At 38.5% G+C, this 12,868-nt stretch overlaps 1 non-coding gene and 1 pseudogene across 1 annotated transcript; one reads left to right on the top strand and one right to left on the bottom strand.

Moving 5' to 3' along the window:
* The window catches only part of LOC145610612 (uncharacterized), a 149,414-nt pseudogene that overhangs the window by 108,193 nt on the left and 28,353 nt on the right, over positions 1–12,868 (bottom strand).
* Positions 1,376–1,481, top strand: LOC145612828 (small nucleolar RNA R71). The gene has a single exon (XR_014106744.1). It is a non-coding gene; the product is annotated as a small nucleolar RNA R71 (small nucleolar RNA).

Raw genomic sequence — 12,868 nt, 5'->3', positions numbered from 1 at the left:
TCTTAATCACATCCAAAAACTTCCCAAATTGAGCGTCAAGCTTAGCTCTCACAAATCTTTGGGGAAAAGGTAGTCTCTCCTCTCTAGGTTGGAGATTTAGGGGCAAGGGGGTGGTCTCTTTCTCCTTTTGCACCTCAACATCCTTCTCCTTCTCAGCATTAGAAGGCTCCTTGGTTCTCTCATCCCCTCTCTCTAACTCTACTTCATTTCTAGGTCCCTCCTCAACTAAGGGGTCACTCCCTACTACCTTTCCACTCCTTGTTGTCACGGCATACAAAGGTTTTAGGTTGACTCCTTGACTAGGGATAGAGGAAGAAGAAGAAGAAGAGGAATTAGAAGCAAGTTGAGCAATTTGGGTTTCAAGCATTTTCATATGAGCATTGGCTCGCCTTTTATCCTCCTCATTTCTCTTCTTTTCCTCCTCATGCATTTTCATGATGGCATCTAGCTTAGTCATTACGGAATAATTAGGAGGGGCCTCAATTTGATGAGGTTGTTGAGGTGGAGGAAGTTAGGCTTGATGGAAACCCGGAGGCCTATTGGTTTGGGCATAGTTAGAAACATTTTGGCCCCTATTGCCTCCGGTGCCTTGGTTGGGAACATTGCTTTGTCGATTGTTTCCCATGTTACCTTGATCACCAAAATTTTGATTTTGATGGTCATGGTATCGGGAGTTGGGTTGTTGGTTTTGGTAGCCATACCCCCTTTGGTTAGAGTAGCCTCTTCCATTGAAGTTGGAAGGGCCTCCCCCACTATGGTATTGGTTACCATAACCACCACCACTTTGGTTCAAACCTCGGTTTCCACCTTGATTCCAATTCCCCATTTGATTGGAGTTTGGCCTCAAGTTCCCTACATTTTTTCCATTCTAGGAGCAAAATTCATAGCATTGACATCTTCTACATTATCATCATGTTCATAGGGAGGGGGTTGAACTTCACAAGCATACACACAATGAGAGGTATCATGATCATAGGTTTCACAATTTGAGCAAAACATGCATCCTTGAGGCATTTTATTATAAGAAGAGGGGGAAGAAGTGGTCATACCATTTCCTCCCTTGGTTGAAGGGGAGGTATTACCATGAGGGTTGGACCTTTCTTTCATCAATTCATCCATTTGCTTGGCCATCTTGGAGATTTGGGTAGAAAGGTTGTTGATTGCGTTGGCTTGCTCCAATGCATAGACACCCTTACTAGAAGTAACCTCCCTTTCTCCTTCATACCAATCATCATAATGCTTTGCGGCCTCTATGATGCATTCCACTTCATCCTCTCCTTTGTTCATGATTGGACCGCCGGCGGCGGCATCTAGGCTTGTTCTCCCTTGAGGTGAGAGACCTCCATAGAAAGTGTGGATGAGTTGATACTTGGGTATCCCATGATGTGGGCATTGACGTTGAAGCTCTTTGTACCGGTCCCATGCCGCACTTAGAGTCTCACCACTCTTTTAGTGAAAACCTTGAATTAAAGATCGAGCCTCGGCGGTCTTCCTATGGTTATAAAACCTCCTCAAGAAAGCCGTAGTTACTTGGTCCCAAGTTGTGAGAGAATTAGGGGGCACCTCCTTCTCTAGCCATTCTAGACCTCTCCCAATTAAAGAAAATGGAAACATCTTGAGGCGGATATACTCTTGAGTCACTCCGTTGGCTTTGATCGTGTCACAATACTTCTCAAATTCTTTCAAATGCTCATTAGGGCTCTCAAATTTTCCACCCGAGAATTGTTTCCTCTCTATTAAAGCAATCAAATTGGGCTTGATTTCGAAATTGTTGGCTTGAGTGGTAGGGGTTAGGATCCCACTTTGGGCTCTAAAGTCTTCGGGAGCCCCAAGACGACTCAAAGGTGTATTCTCTCCCATTTTAGAACCTTCTTCACTTTCGGACTTAAAGATTGAAAAGGGGTTGATTTCCGGACTTAATGGCAAATTAGGGCTATCTAAGTCTTCACTTGAGGGTGAAGATGGTGGAGTATCTTCCAATTCTCTTACTCCTTTCGTTGGGGTGTGAGAATTTCTACTCCTCGCTCTCGCTTCTCTTCGAAGTAAGGACAAAGATCTTTCTAGCTCCGGATCGATGGGAATCAAAGACCTTGAGCGAGTTCGTCCTCTGTTCATACAACAAAGCTAAGGAGAACGTAAGCACTGACAAGTAACAAGTAGTAGCAAATACTAACAAACAAGGAATGAGATATTCTCAAATAAAGTAATGAAAAAGCAATAAAAGCCGTCTCCCCGGCAACGGCGCCAATTTGACAAGGGAATAAACGCGTCGTCAATTGTCTATCCCTAGATCAAATATAATTTATACACCTAAACAAACCTAATACAAGTATAAGGCAAGCATAGGGGTCGAACCACAAGGAGACATGCATAAACACCACATTCACTACTTAATACTTAAGCTACCTCGGAACAAGAAGTGTGAATAACTAAGAGATTAAACTAAAGATTAAGAATGATTAAAAATCAATATAACTAAGCACCAAGGGAAGTAGGTAGATGTAGTTGCCATTTGATCATGAAATAACATGGAAGCAAAGCAATGGTAAACTAAGCATGCAAGAATATCGAATTAAAGCTCAATCTAACCGCCTTCCGGGGTTAATCAATTTCTCCTAACATAGCCTCTATGTTTCCACACTAGAACCATATATTAGAAGGTGCAATCAAAGAACTATCGATAACAATGAACCTTAACTAAGTCAACTTCCGTTTCTTGTTAGCAAAGATTCACCTTTAATCAACTAACAATGTGCACTTGCAAGAAGATTAAAGAATATCAAACATACAAAGACTTTAATCACCATTAACAAAACCCCAACATCATAAGCATGAATCAATTAACAACTACACCATCCCCACACCCTTGGCTAGGTGACTACTCACAAATCATATTGAAGACAATATCAATCATCAAATCAATAAGCATCAACATGATCAATAAGCAAAGAAGGAAAATCAAAATAAGCAAACAAAACTAAATACAAAAGTAAAGAAAGAGAGTAAGAGATTGCTCATTAATTGAAGATGAAGATTTACAAAGATTCAATCAAGCTCCTTCTTCAGTATCCAAGTTCATCAATGGAAATCCACACTTTCTCTCTCTACTAATGGAGTTTCTCTCTCTAGATTAGGGCTAAAATGTACATGATCATCTCATTACAAACCTAGGGGTCTTTATAAGCCCCCTCACATTACTCTAAAGATGGATTAAAATGCACGGAAATACCCACGAGAGCGGCCGCTCCATCGAGGGTGAGCGGACGCTCTAGAGGGTATTAATCAAAACAGCCGCTTTACTGGAGCAGGCACTCTCCCAGACAGGAGCGGGCGCTCCAAGTGTGGAGTGGGCGCTCCTCTCTGGTGGAGCGGACGCTCCATAAGTCTGGAAAACAGGGGATCAGATGAGAAAATGGAGCGGGCGCTCCTCTCTGGTGAGCGGCCGCTCCTCTTGAAAGCTCCGGGCTCTTCTCCAAATCCATGCTCCTCTCTTCCGCTATTCCAATGCACTCAAAAAGGTTGACTAAGCCTCGAGCAGAATCACACGAGCACTCTATTCAACCTACTCAAACACTCATACACAAACATAAGTATAGAAAAGAGGGAAAGCGACAAAGCAAGGCCAAAAACAAAGGAAAAGGAGGGGAAAACACAAAAAGGAACAAGGCAAAGAAAACTAAAACAAAGTGCTTGAAAAGGCTCAAACAAGTGCCAAGTGAAGGGAAAAAAATCCTTAAAGAAAAGGATAAAAGAGTGGTATAAATACCACTCATCATCTGTACATATTATATTTGATGAAACTGAACAATTGAATGATGTACAGGATTGTGATGATGATTTTGAAATTGGACTTGTACGCAAGGCAGATCCAGATGAAGAATCAACATCATTGTAGAAGCAGCAAGGTGTGTTTTGACCACTTTGATGATAACAATGTGCTATGATAGTTGGTGTGGTTTGTGTGAGTTGTGGGTTAATCTCAAGGGAAACCCTCACGAGATCCTCTTAGGCGACTTAGGGGTTTAAATTGCTTTCACTTATGCTAAAAGTGTTTATGGTTCTTGCCATGCGGATTTGTGTTTGTGTTTTCTCTCCTTGGTTTGATCATTAGCAAGTAATTTTCCTTCTTGGTTTCACATGTTTGTTTTGCTCTAGGACTAGCAAAAACTTAGCTTGGGGGATTTGATAACTTGTTAGTTGATATGATTTTAGGGTGATTTTGAGCCTTTTTTACTCGATATATTGGCATTTTGGTTCACTTCTATCCTATTTTCGTTCAATTTTTGTGTATCCCTTGCTTCACGGGTTGTTAGTGTTTTTGTTGAGGTTTTAGGTCCAAAAACGATCATTTGAAGCATATGGATGATAAACCGAGGTTAGAAGCCGTGACAAAGGAGCAATATCGAAGAAAATGTGAAGAGAGGGGCCTAGAAGACCCTGCACGGCCGTGCCATGTCTTGCACGACCGTGCAGGAGTGTCCCAGCCAAACCAAGCTACTGCCTAATTTGGCACAGGCGTGCAAGGCTTCAGCACGTCCGTGCAACTCAGCCAGCACGCCCGTGCATCACACTTGGCCCAAATCAGCTTCAGAACTTATGATACTGCCCAATTCTGCACGGCCGTGCTTAGGGTGGCACATCCGTGCCACTTAGGCTGCACGTCCGTGCCACCTCTGGCACGTCTGTGCGCACCTGTAGAAGTTCCCGACTCTTGTTTTCTCTGTCCTTTTTATTTGAGGGTCATAAAAATACCCCCCTTTGGCTCAATTGTACGACATCTAAGTTTTTAGTGCTTTCCCTTAGTTTGTAACTGTAGAAACACAAATACTCTCAAATCATTAGTTAGATTTTAATTATTAGCTTGGAATTTTCAATCTCAATCATTGTAGAAGACAAGTTCCACCATTGTTATTCAAGTTCAAGCTTCTAGTAGTACTTTTCTCACTCTTTTCTCCTATTTTCTTCTTGCTTTGTTGTTAATTATTTGCTTAATTCTTGTTTGTTTAGATTGTTAATTAGCTTAATTCTTAGTTTAATTATGCTTATGAGTTGTTTGAAATCCTTAATTGCTTTAATCTCCATGGATTGTGAGTAGTCTAATTTTCTAGGGTTTGGGTAAAACCCTCAATGTAGTCACTAATTACTTGTTACATGTACTAATTTGGTACTTTTTGGGTGTTAATTAGTTGAGCTTAAGTGGTTTAAATGCTTAGTTCTTGTATATGGCCATTGCTAGAACTATTATCCAAGCTTTATCAACGAAGGATCGAGAGATGAACTTGAGTTAGCTCCCTTATGCTTGGTTGACTTGAAATGCCATGAGAATAAGAATTTCTAGTCAAGAGAATGTTTATGTCATCGTGATTATGCTTTAACACCTGTTTTATGCTTTGTAACCACGAGAGTAGGTTGTATTCATGATTCAAGTAATCCCTCTAGCTTGAGAGAGTAGTTGGGTGCTTTAGATGATTTCCCCTATTATATCCCTTATTTTACCTTGTTTGTGCATGTTAATCGTGATTTGTGATGAAGTTGAGTGGTATAACCCGAGCCCTAGAATCCTCTAAATATTGTTAATTTCCCCTAGCTTTAGTTGACTTGAACTAGTACTTGTTACACAAAACCAAACCAACTTCGACTTCATTTAGCTTATTTATGCGGTAGTATTTCGGTGGTTGATTCAACGCCTCTCTTGGGTTCGACCCTTTCTTACCCTTGCTATTAGCTATAGGACTTATTCTTTGGTAGGCTCGACGACGGCCTATCAAACTCCCCCTCAAGAACAGAATCTAGATCAGAATGAGAGAGATCCTGCTGAAGTTCCAGCTGAGACTCAAGAACGAGTTCCTACAGAAGAACCAATCAACAATGATCAGGAAAGATTGTATCCAGTCAAGGACTTTAAACCTAAACAATGGAAATATCAAAAGTCTCATCCTATGGATACAATAATGAGTGATATCTCAAAAGGAACTCAAACCAGATCTCAGCTTAGAAACTTCTGTGCATTCTATGCATTCCTCTCTTCATTGGAACCTAAGAACTATGTTGAAGCTTTAACTGACGCGGACTGGATTAATGCTATGCAAGCTGAACTAAATGAGTTTGAAAGAAATAAAGTTTGGCATCTGGAACCTAGACCCAAGAATAAGAAGACAATAGGTTTAAAGTGGGTGTTTAGGAACAAGCTGGATGAGCATGGTATTATTGTCAGAAATAAAGCAAGACTTGTTGTACAAGGTTTCAATCAACAAGAAGGAATAGACTATGAAGAAACATTAACTCAAGTAGCCAAGTTAGAGGCTATTCGTTTACTTATTGCTTTTGCTGCTTATATGGGATTCACGTTGTTCCAGATGGATGTTAAATGTGCATTTTAAATGGATTTCTAAATGAAGAAGTCTATGTGGAACATCCTCCTGAATTTGAAAGTCAGGAGTTCCCATACCATGTCTATAAGCTTGACAAAGCTCTTTATGGGTTGAAACAAGCTCCTAGAGCATGGTGTGAAAGGTTATCAAAGTTCCTTTTGAAAAATGATTTTAAACGAGGCAAAATTGATAAAACTTTGTTTTTGAAGTCAAATTGAACTGATATCCTAGTTGTACAGATTTATGTAGATGATATTTTATTTGGTGCAACTAACGAATCTTTGTGCAAGTATTTTGTTGACCTTATGAGTGAAGAGTTTGAAATGAGTATGATGGGAGAATTAAATTTCTTCCTCGGATTGCAAATCAAGCAAACTGAAGAAGGAATCATGATTCATCAACAAAAGTATATCAAGGAACTGATCAAGAAATACAAGCTTGAAAACGCTAAGACCAATGATACTCCAACTGGTTTAGCAACCAGATTGGATGAAGATCCATCTGGAACTTATGTTGATCAACCTAGGTATCGAGGTATGATAGGATCACTACTTTATTTAAAAGCTAGTAGACCTGACATATCTTTCAGTGTAGGTTTGTGTGCTAGGTTCCAAGCAAATCCAAAGGAGTTTCACCTGAAAGCAGTAAAGAGAATCCTTAGATACTTGAAAGGAACTGATGACTTGTGTCTCTTCTATCCTAGAAGTGACTCATTTGATTTAATTGGCTTTACTGATGCTGACTATGCAGGTGATTTGGTTAATAGAAAAAGCACTTCAGGTATGGCACAGTTTTTAGGCCGGACCTTGTTTAGTTTCTTGGGGTTCCAAGAAGCAAAACACAGTTGCATTATCTACAGCTGAAGCTGAGTATGTGGCAGCAGCAGCATGTTGTTCACAAGTACTCTGGATAAAGCGTGTTCCAATTACGTGTTTTATTTTCAGAAAGTTCTTTTTGAAAATTAAATGAATTTGGAAAGAAAAGAATTTTGGTAAATTCATCTTGCCAAATTGATTTTGAGAAATTAATTGAATGTGTTCAATTAAATGATTGAACAGTGACCCATTAAAGCCATCACACCGCTTCATAAATTATAAAAGCATCTTTCACCCACTACTTTCACCTCACTATCAAATCAATTTAACCTCTAAACCACCTTCAAAAATCATGGTTATCATTGCAGAAATCGTCTTATCAGAGAATTCCCAGAATTCTGAAAGAACTATCCAAGAAGAAACCTCTCCCCTAGCCATGGTGAACTACAAAGCCTCTCCCTCAACCATCAAAGCAACTGAAAATCCTAAACCCTCGATGTCTTAACCTAAATCATCAATGCCAAACCCTAAACTCGATGATGAAGCAGAAAGCACGAAGGAAGCCTCTGTTTTTGAGAGACTAAAAGAATGGAAGGAAAAGAAATTAAGAGGAAAGACATTTGAAGAGAAGATGGTAGAAGTGGATGCTTTTGCTAGAGGAGAAAATTTAGATGATGAAAATTGAAGAAGAAAAAGACAGTGAAGAGGAACAAAATGAATCAGAAAATAGAAAGGAGGTTGAAGAAGAAAAAGATGGTGAGCAATCGGAACTCAGTGCTGATGCTTAGAGGTATGTTGTTGGACATAAACTCGATTTAGATTGGTGCAAGAAGACTAGGTTTTTGGTATTTCTTGATTTGATTAAATATCAAGGGTGGGAGTATTTGTTAACAACTGCTTCAAACAATGTCATGTATCCTGCTGCAATGACTGAATTTTGTTCTAAATTTCAAGTTAAACAAGGAAAAATTTCTAGTATGGTTAACAAAAGGGAAATAGAATTTGATGTTGCAAAATTGGGATAAATTTTGAAAGTACCAATTGATGGGTACGAGATGTATTTGAAAGGAAAGGGAACAGTGAAAGTAGGAAATTATCTAGGAGGTGATATTGTTGAAATCCTAGGAGTAAAAGGAGGGAAGAATGTCATGAGCCACAATGATCTGAGTCCTTTAAACAAGTTGCTTTTCAACTTGGTTTGAAAAACAATTCTACCTAGGACACACAAGAAGAGTGAAGCCTGTTTGATGGATATGGCTATTATCTTTTGTCTCTCTCAGAAAATTAAAGTGAACTTTCCATCACTAGTGTATCAACACCTAGCACACTGTGTTCTAGGGAAGAATAAAGTAGGCTATGGAGCTATCCTGTCTACTGTCTTTGAATCACTGGGTGTAAAATTAAAGGAGTCTATGAGGGTTTGGAAGAGAAACCTGAGAATGTGATAGATGGTGAGACACTTCAGGGCATCAGTCTAGAGGTGGTGAATGGAAAAGTTAGAAGAGTTGAAGAGAAAAAAAGTACATGAGGAAAAAGAAAAGGGAAAGAAGTTCTAGAGCAGCCTATGAGGAAGAGCATGAGACTATCTACTAGTTCTGCTCCTAAGGCAAGTATGGAAGAACCTCTGGAACTTGATGTTGAAGAAGACAAGGTTCTAGCTGGGCAAGTTGCGGAGCTAGTTGATAGGGTTGAAGTAGCTAAGAAGCATATCAAAGCTGTAACTGGAAAGGTGCAAAAGTTGGAGCAAACTGTGCATAAACTTGAGAGTAATCTCAGGTCTCAGAAGCTGGAGTCCAGATGGCTGTTAAATGTATAGAAGACAAACAGGAAGCTTCTGCACAACAAACCAAGGAGGACAACCAGAGAATCTTAGAGCTCCTTTAGACCTGATTCACCTTCAATCCTAGCCTAGCCTGTTTTAGCCTTTTCGTAGCCTTTTCTTATTTCAGTGTTGAACATTTCAATTTCTATTTTTAAGTTTTTGAACAAATTTATTTTGATTTGTACAAATTTGTTCATCAGGATGTTAATCTCTTCTGGTTTTTTATTGAATTCTTTTGGAACTGCTTATACATGTGTGTATGTGTATATTATGAATGCTTATGCAAGGAAGTCGAACTAACTAAAGGGAAGTTAGCAGCGATGCCTTCAGTTTCCCACACTCGATGAATTGCTTGTGGGGTTTTGGCTAGATGCTTAATAAACTTAAAAAAGCAAGACTTTTTTATAATGCCAAAAGGGGGAAAAGAAGAAGCAAACTTGGATGCTGAAGTTGTTTGGGTTCCAGTTGAGAAAGTATTATAAATTTCTCTGATATGATGCTATAGTAGTTTAGTTTATTTCTGTTTAGTTTACTTTGTTTATTTTGTCTATTTTGTTTCTGTTTTTTTTTTTTATTTCAGTGTGTGTTTACTTTCAGTCAATAAACCAAAAACACTAAAATACGACCTTCTATTTTGTTTAACTTGTTTCTAGAGTTTTCTTAAGTTTGTCATCATCAAAAAGGGGGAAATTGTTGAAGCATAAAGGTTTTGATGATGAGGAACTTAAACAAAAGCAAACTCGACTGATAAAGGTTTTCAAGTGTTTGATTAGTTTAGGTGAAGTTGATCGTGGTGATGGAAGAAGTAGCTGGAACTAAGAAGACATGAAGAGATCTTTAGAGGTTAAACAAATTAGAAGAAGAGTTCTCTAACAAGAACCGGTTTCCCTAACAGGAACGTTCCCTAACAGGAACTTGAAGACAACAAGCTTAGGTTCTTTGGTGGAACTTAACAAGCTTGGAGCCCAAGTAATATACCTGAACAAAAGCGCGGCGCAGCTATTAATTTAGTTAAGATTTTTATCTTCTAGATTATTGTTAATATGTTAAGTAGGTTATTGCACGAAATTTATTAGAAGCGTGACAAGTTGGCTTGGTAAATAAAAATAATACGGAAAGTAATAAAAGATAAATTTTAGGAAAAGATTTTCTAAATGTTTTATTTTCTTTAAATCGGTTTGTTAAAAAATAATTCTTTTTAACAAAATATCTTTTTATCTTTATTTTCCGGAAAAGATTTTATTCACTTGATTTACGTAAAACCGTGTTTTAAAGATAAGTTAAGTTAACTTATTTATCTTTTAGAAAACCTACTTTCTATACGAGTATGACTTGTATAAATAGTAGAGAGCAAAATGGTTTTAGGTTTTTGCGAGTTCATGCGTGAAGAAATCATTGTGCGTAATTGAGTAAGTTTACCAAGCTTCTAACTTGTCATATTAGTTTCGGATTTCGTGCATTGCTTGCCTAACATACTAGGTGTCGTACATTTGTATTGGGTTAGGTTATTTAGGTGAGTTTATTGTTTATTTCATACACAGTTTTGTAAGCTTCTTGGTGAGGCTGAGAGTTTGTACTTTGGCAGTACGTGTAGTACTTTGGCAGTACGAGTGAATCTAAGTGTGGTGCTTAGGTTGGGTAGGATAGGGTCCTATCAAGTAGCAAGTCCAGTGAGGAACTTGTGAAACTAAAGGTCCGTGTCTAATAGGTTGTAACTTGGTGTTTGCCCTATTATAGTGGAGTTTGTGTGTTTAAAATCCCTAAGGCAGGGTCGAGGTTTTACTTCCAGTTGGGCCCTGGAAGGTTTCCTCGTAAAATCTATGTGTGCTTGCAAGTTCCTATATGCATTGTTTATTAATCCGCAAAAAGTACTAATTAGGAACTCGATACAATTCACCCCCCCTCTTGTATTAATCGTCTCAACTAACAGAGATACATGAAGGAACTTGTGGAAATCATCAAGGTGCACGAGCTTTATCATGAGAAGAAATGAGAAGGGGGTATTATTGGCCAACAATTAATGAAGATGCCTCCCAGTATGTGAATAAATGTGATAAATGTCAAAAGTTTTCCCCAGCTATCAACCTACCACCAAATAATTTGATGCCGATATTTGATCCAGTTCCTTTTGCACAATGGGGAATGGATATAGTGGGGTCGTTTCCGTCAGCAACAGGTGGAAGAACGTTTCTCCTAGTCGGCATTGATTATTTCATAAAATGGATAGATTAGCTAGTAACGAAGATATCAGTGTATGAGGTGAAGAAGTTCATTTGGAAATATATTTTCACAAGATTTGGATTGCCGATGGCAATGGTTTTCGATCATGGATCTCAATTTGATTGTAGGCCACTGAAGGATCTTTTGACCATGTACAAAGTCAAGTTTGCATATGCTGCGGTTTGTCATTCATAGTCAAACGGCCAAGCAGAGGCGGCAAATAACAAATCATAATGGCAATAAAGAAGAAAATAGAGGATGCAAAGGAGTAATGGGATAATCTAATACCAAAAATACTATGGGAAAACAAGAACAACAATCACAGAAGCCACGGGCGAATCACCTTTCAGTTAAGTCTTTGGGAAAAAAGCAGTTGTAGCGGAAGAGGTAGGATGGCCGACATTCAGAATTCAGCATTATAGTGAGGAACAGAATGATTTGTTGTTGAGGCAACAGCTACGATTCCTGCCAGAGGTGCGAGAGAAAGCGGCAGTTAAATCAGCCACATACAAAGACAAAATGCCATGGGCATATAACAAAAGAGTCAACCGTCGACCTTTGAGTACAAGAGATTTGGTGCTGCGCAGAACAGCAACAACAAGAAAGGGAAATGAAGATGGAAAGTTAACGGCAAACTGGGAAGGGCCATATAGGATTAGGTATATGGTCATGCAGGGATCATTTTACTTGGAAATAATGGACGGAAAACCATTGAAAAATGTCTCGAATACAACAGTGCTTAAGAAGTATTATGTTTGAGAGGATGATGTAAATTGCTTTTGTTAAGTATATAACTGATATTGATGTATAAATTCTGAATGATATCAATGATAAGTAAAAGGAAAATTATCCTCTATTGTGTATGAAACAGGCATCCTCCACTTAACAAAACATCGTTAAGTGGGATGGACAGCTTAAAACCGCTTTCGTGGAGATAATGCACTTACAATCTGATCAGTTGTATTCATTAACTCACGAGGTTGCTGGTTCAAAATATAATACTGGCAAAATCAACTCATAGTATATGCCGACTTGAGAAGGGTAGCTAACTGACTATGAAAATAGTGCCTTAGGTGACCGGCATTATACTCTGAAACAGCAACAAAAAAAAAAGCAAAATTCTTCAAGAATTCAATGGCCATCATATTAGTGCACATGTCTGTATAATAGACACGTGAACTGGGGAGGCAAGAGATAAGGATATCTATAAATAAATTTGACATATGATGATTTAAGTAGGTCTGACATGATTGTTAATTATGAAGCCGATAAGTTAAATACTAATATATTGTCAATTATTAATGATGGCTAAATATGAAACCGATATAGTTGTGATAACAGTATTTAGATAAGATGGCAAATTAAAGTACGGAAATGAAAGTACGAAAATTGGTAGCTAAGATAGGTATATAACATGCTAGCAGTGAAGGTAAATTTTTCAAGAAACTAAAAACAAGAATGACAATCGACAAGCATCACCACAAAAAAGGGTATATGCCGCTAAAACATCATTGTAAAAGAACGGTAACAAAAGCAAACGATTAAAAGTTTGATATTATGGTTGATAAGGCCCTATTACACAAGATCCACAGGATGATGTCGGTGATGACTACTTGCCCCTTCAAGCTTGCACATTTTCA

This window comes from Chenopodium album, chromosome 24, assembly GCF_948465745.1.
Source record: "Chenopodium album chromosome 24, dcCheAlbu1.1, whole genome shotgun sequence".
In the NCBI taxonomy this organism is placed as follows: Eukaryota; Viridiplantae; Streptophyta; class Magnoliopsida; order Caryophyllales; family Amaranthaceae; genus Chenopodium; species Chenopodium album.
Note: the sequence above shows the minus strand (reverse complement) of the source record. Positions and strands in the feature narration are given on the sequence as shown.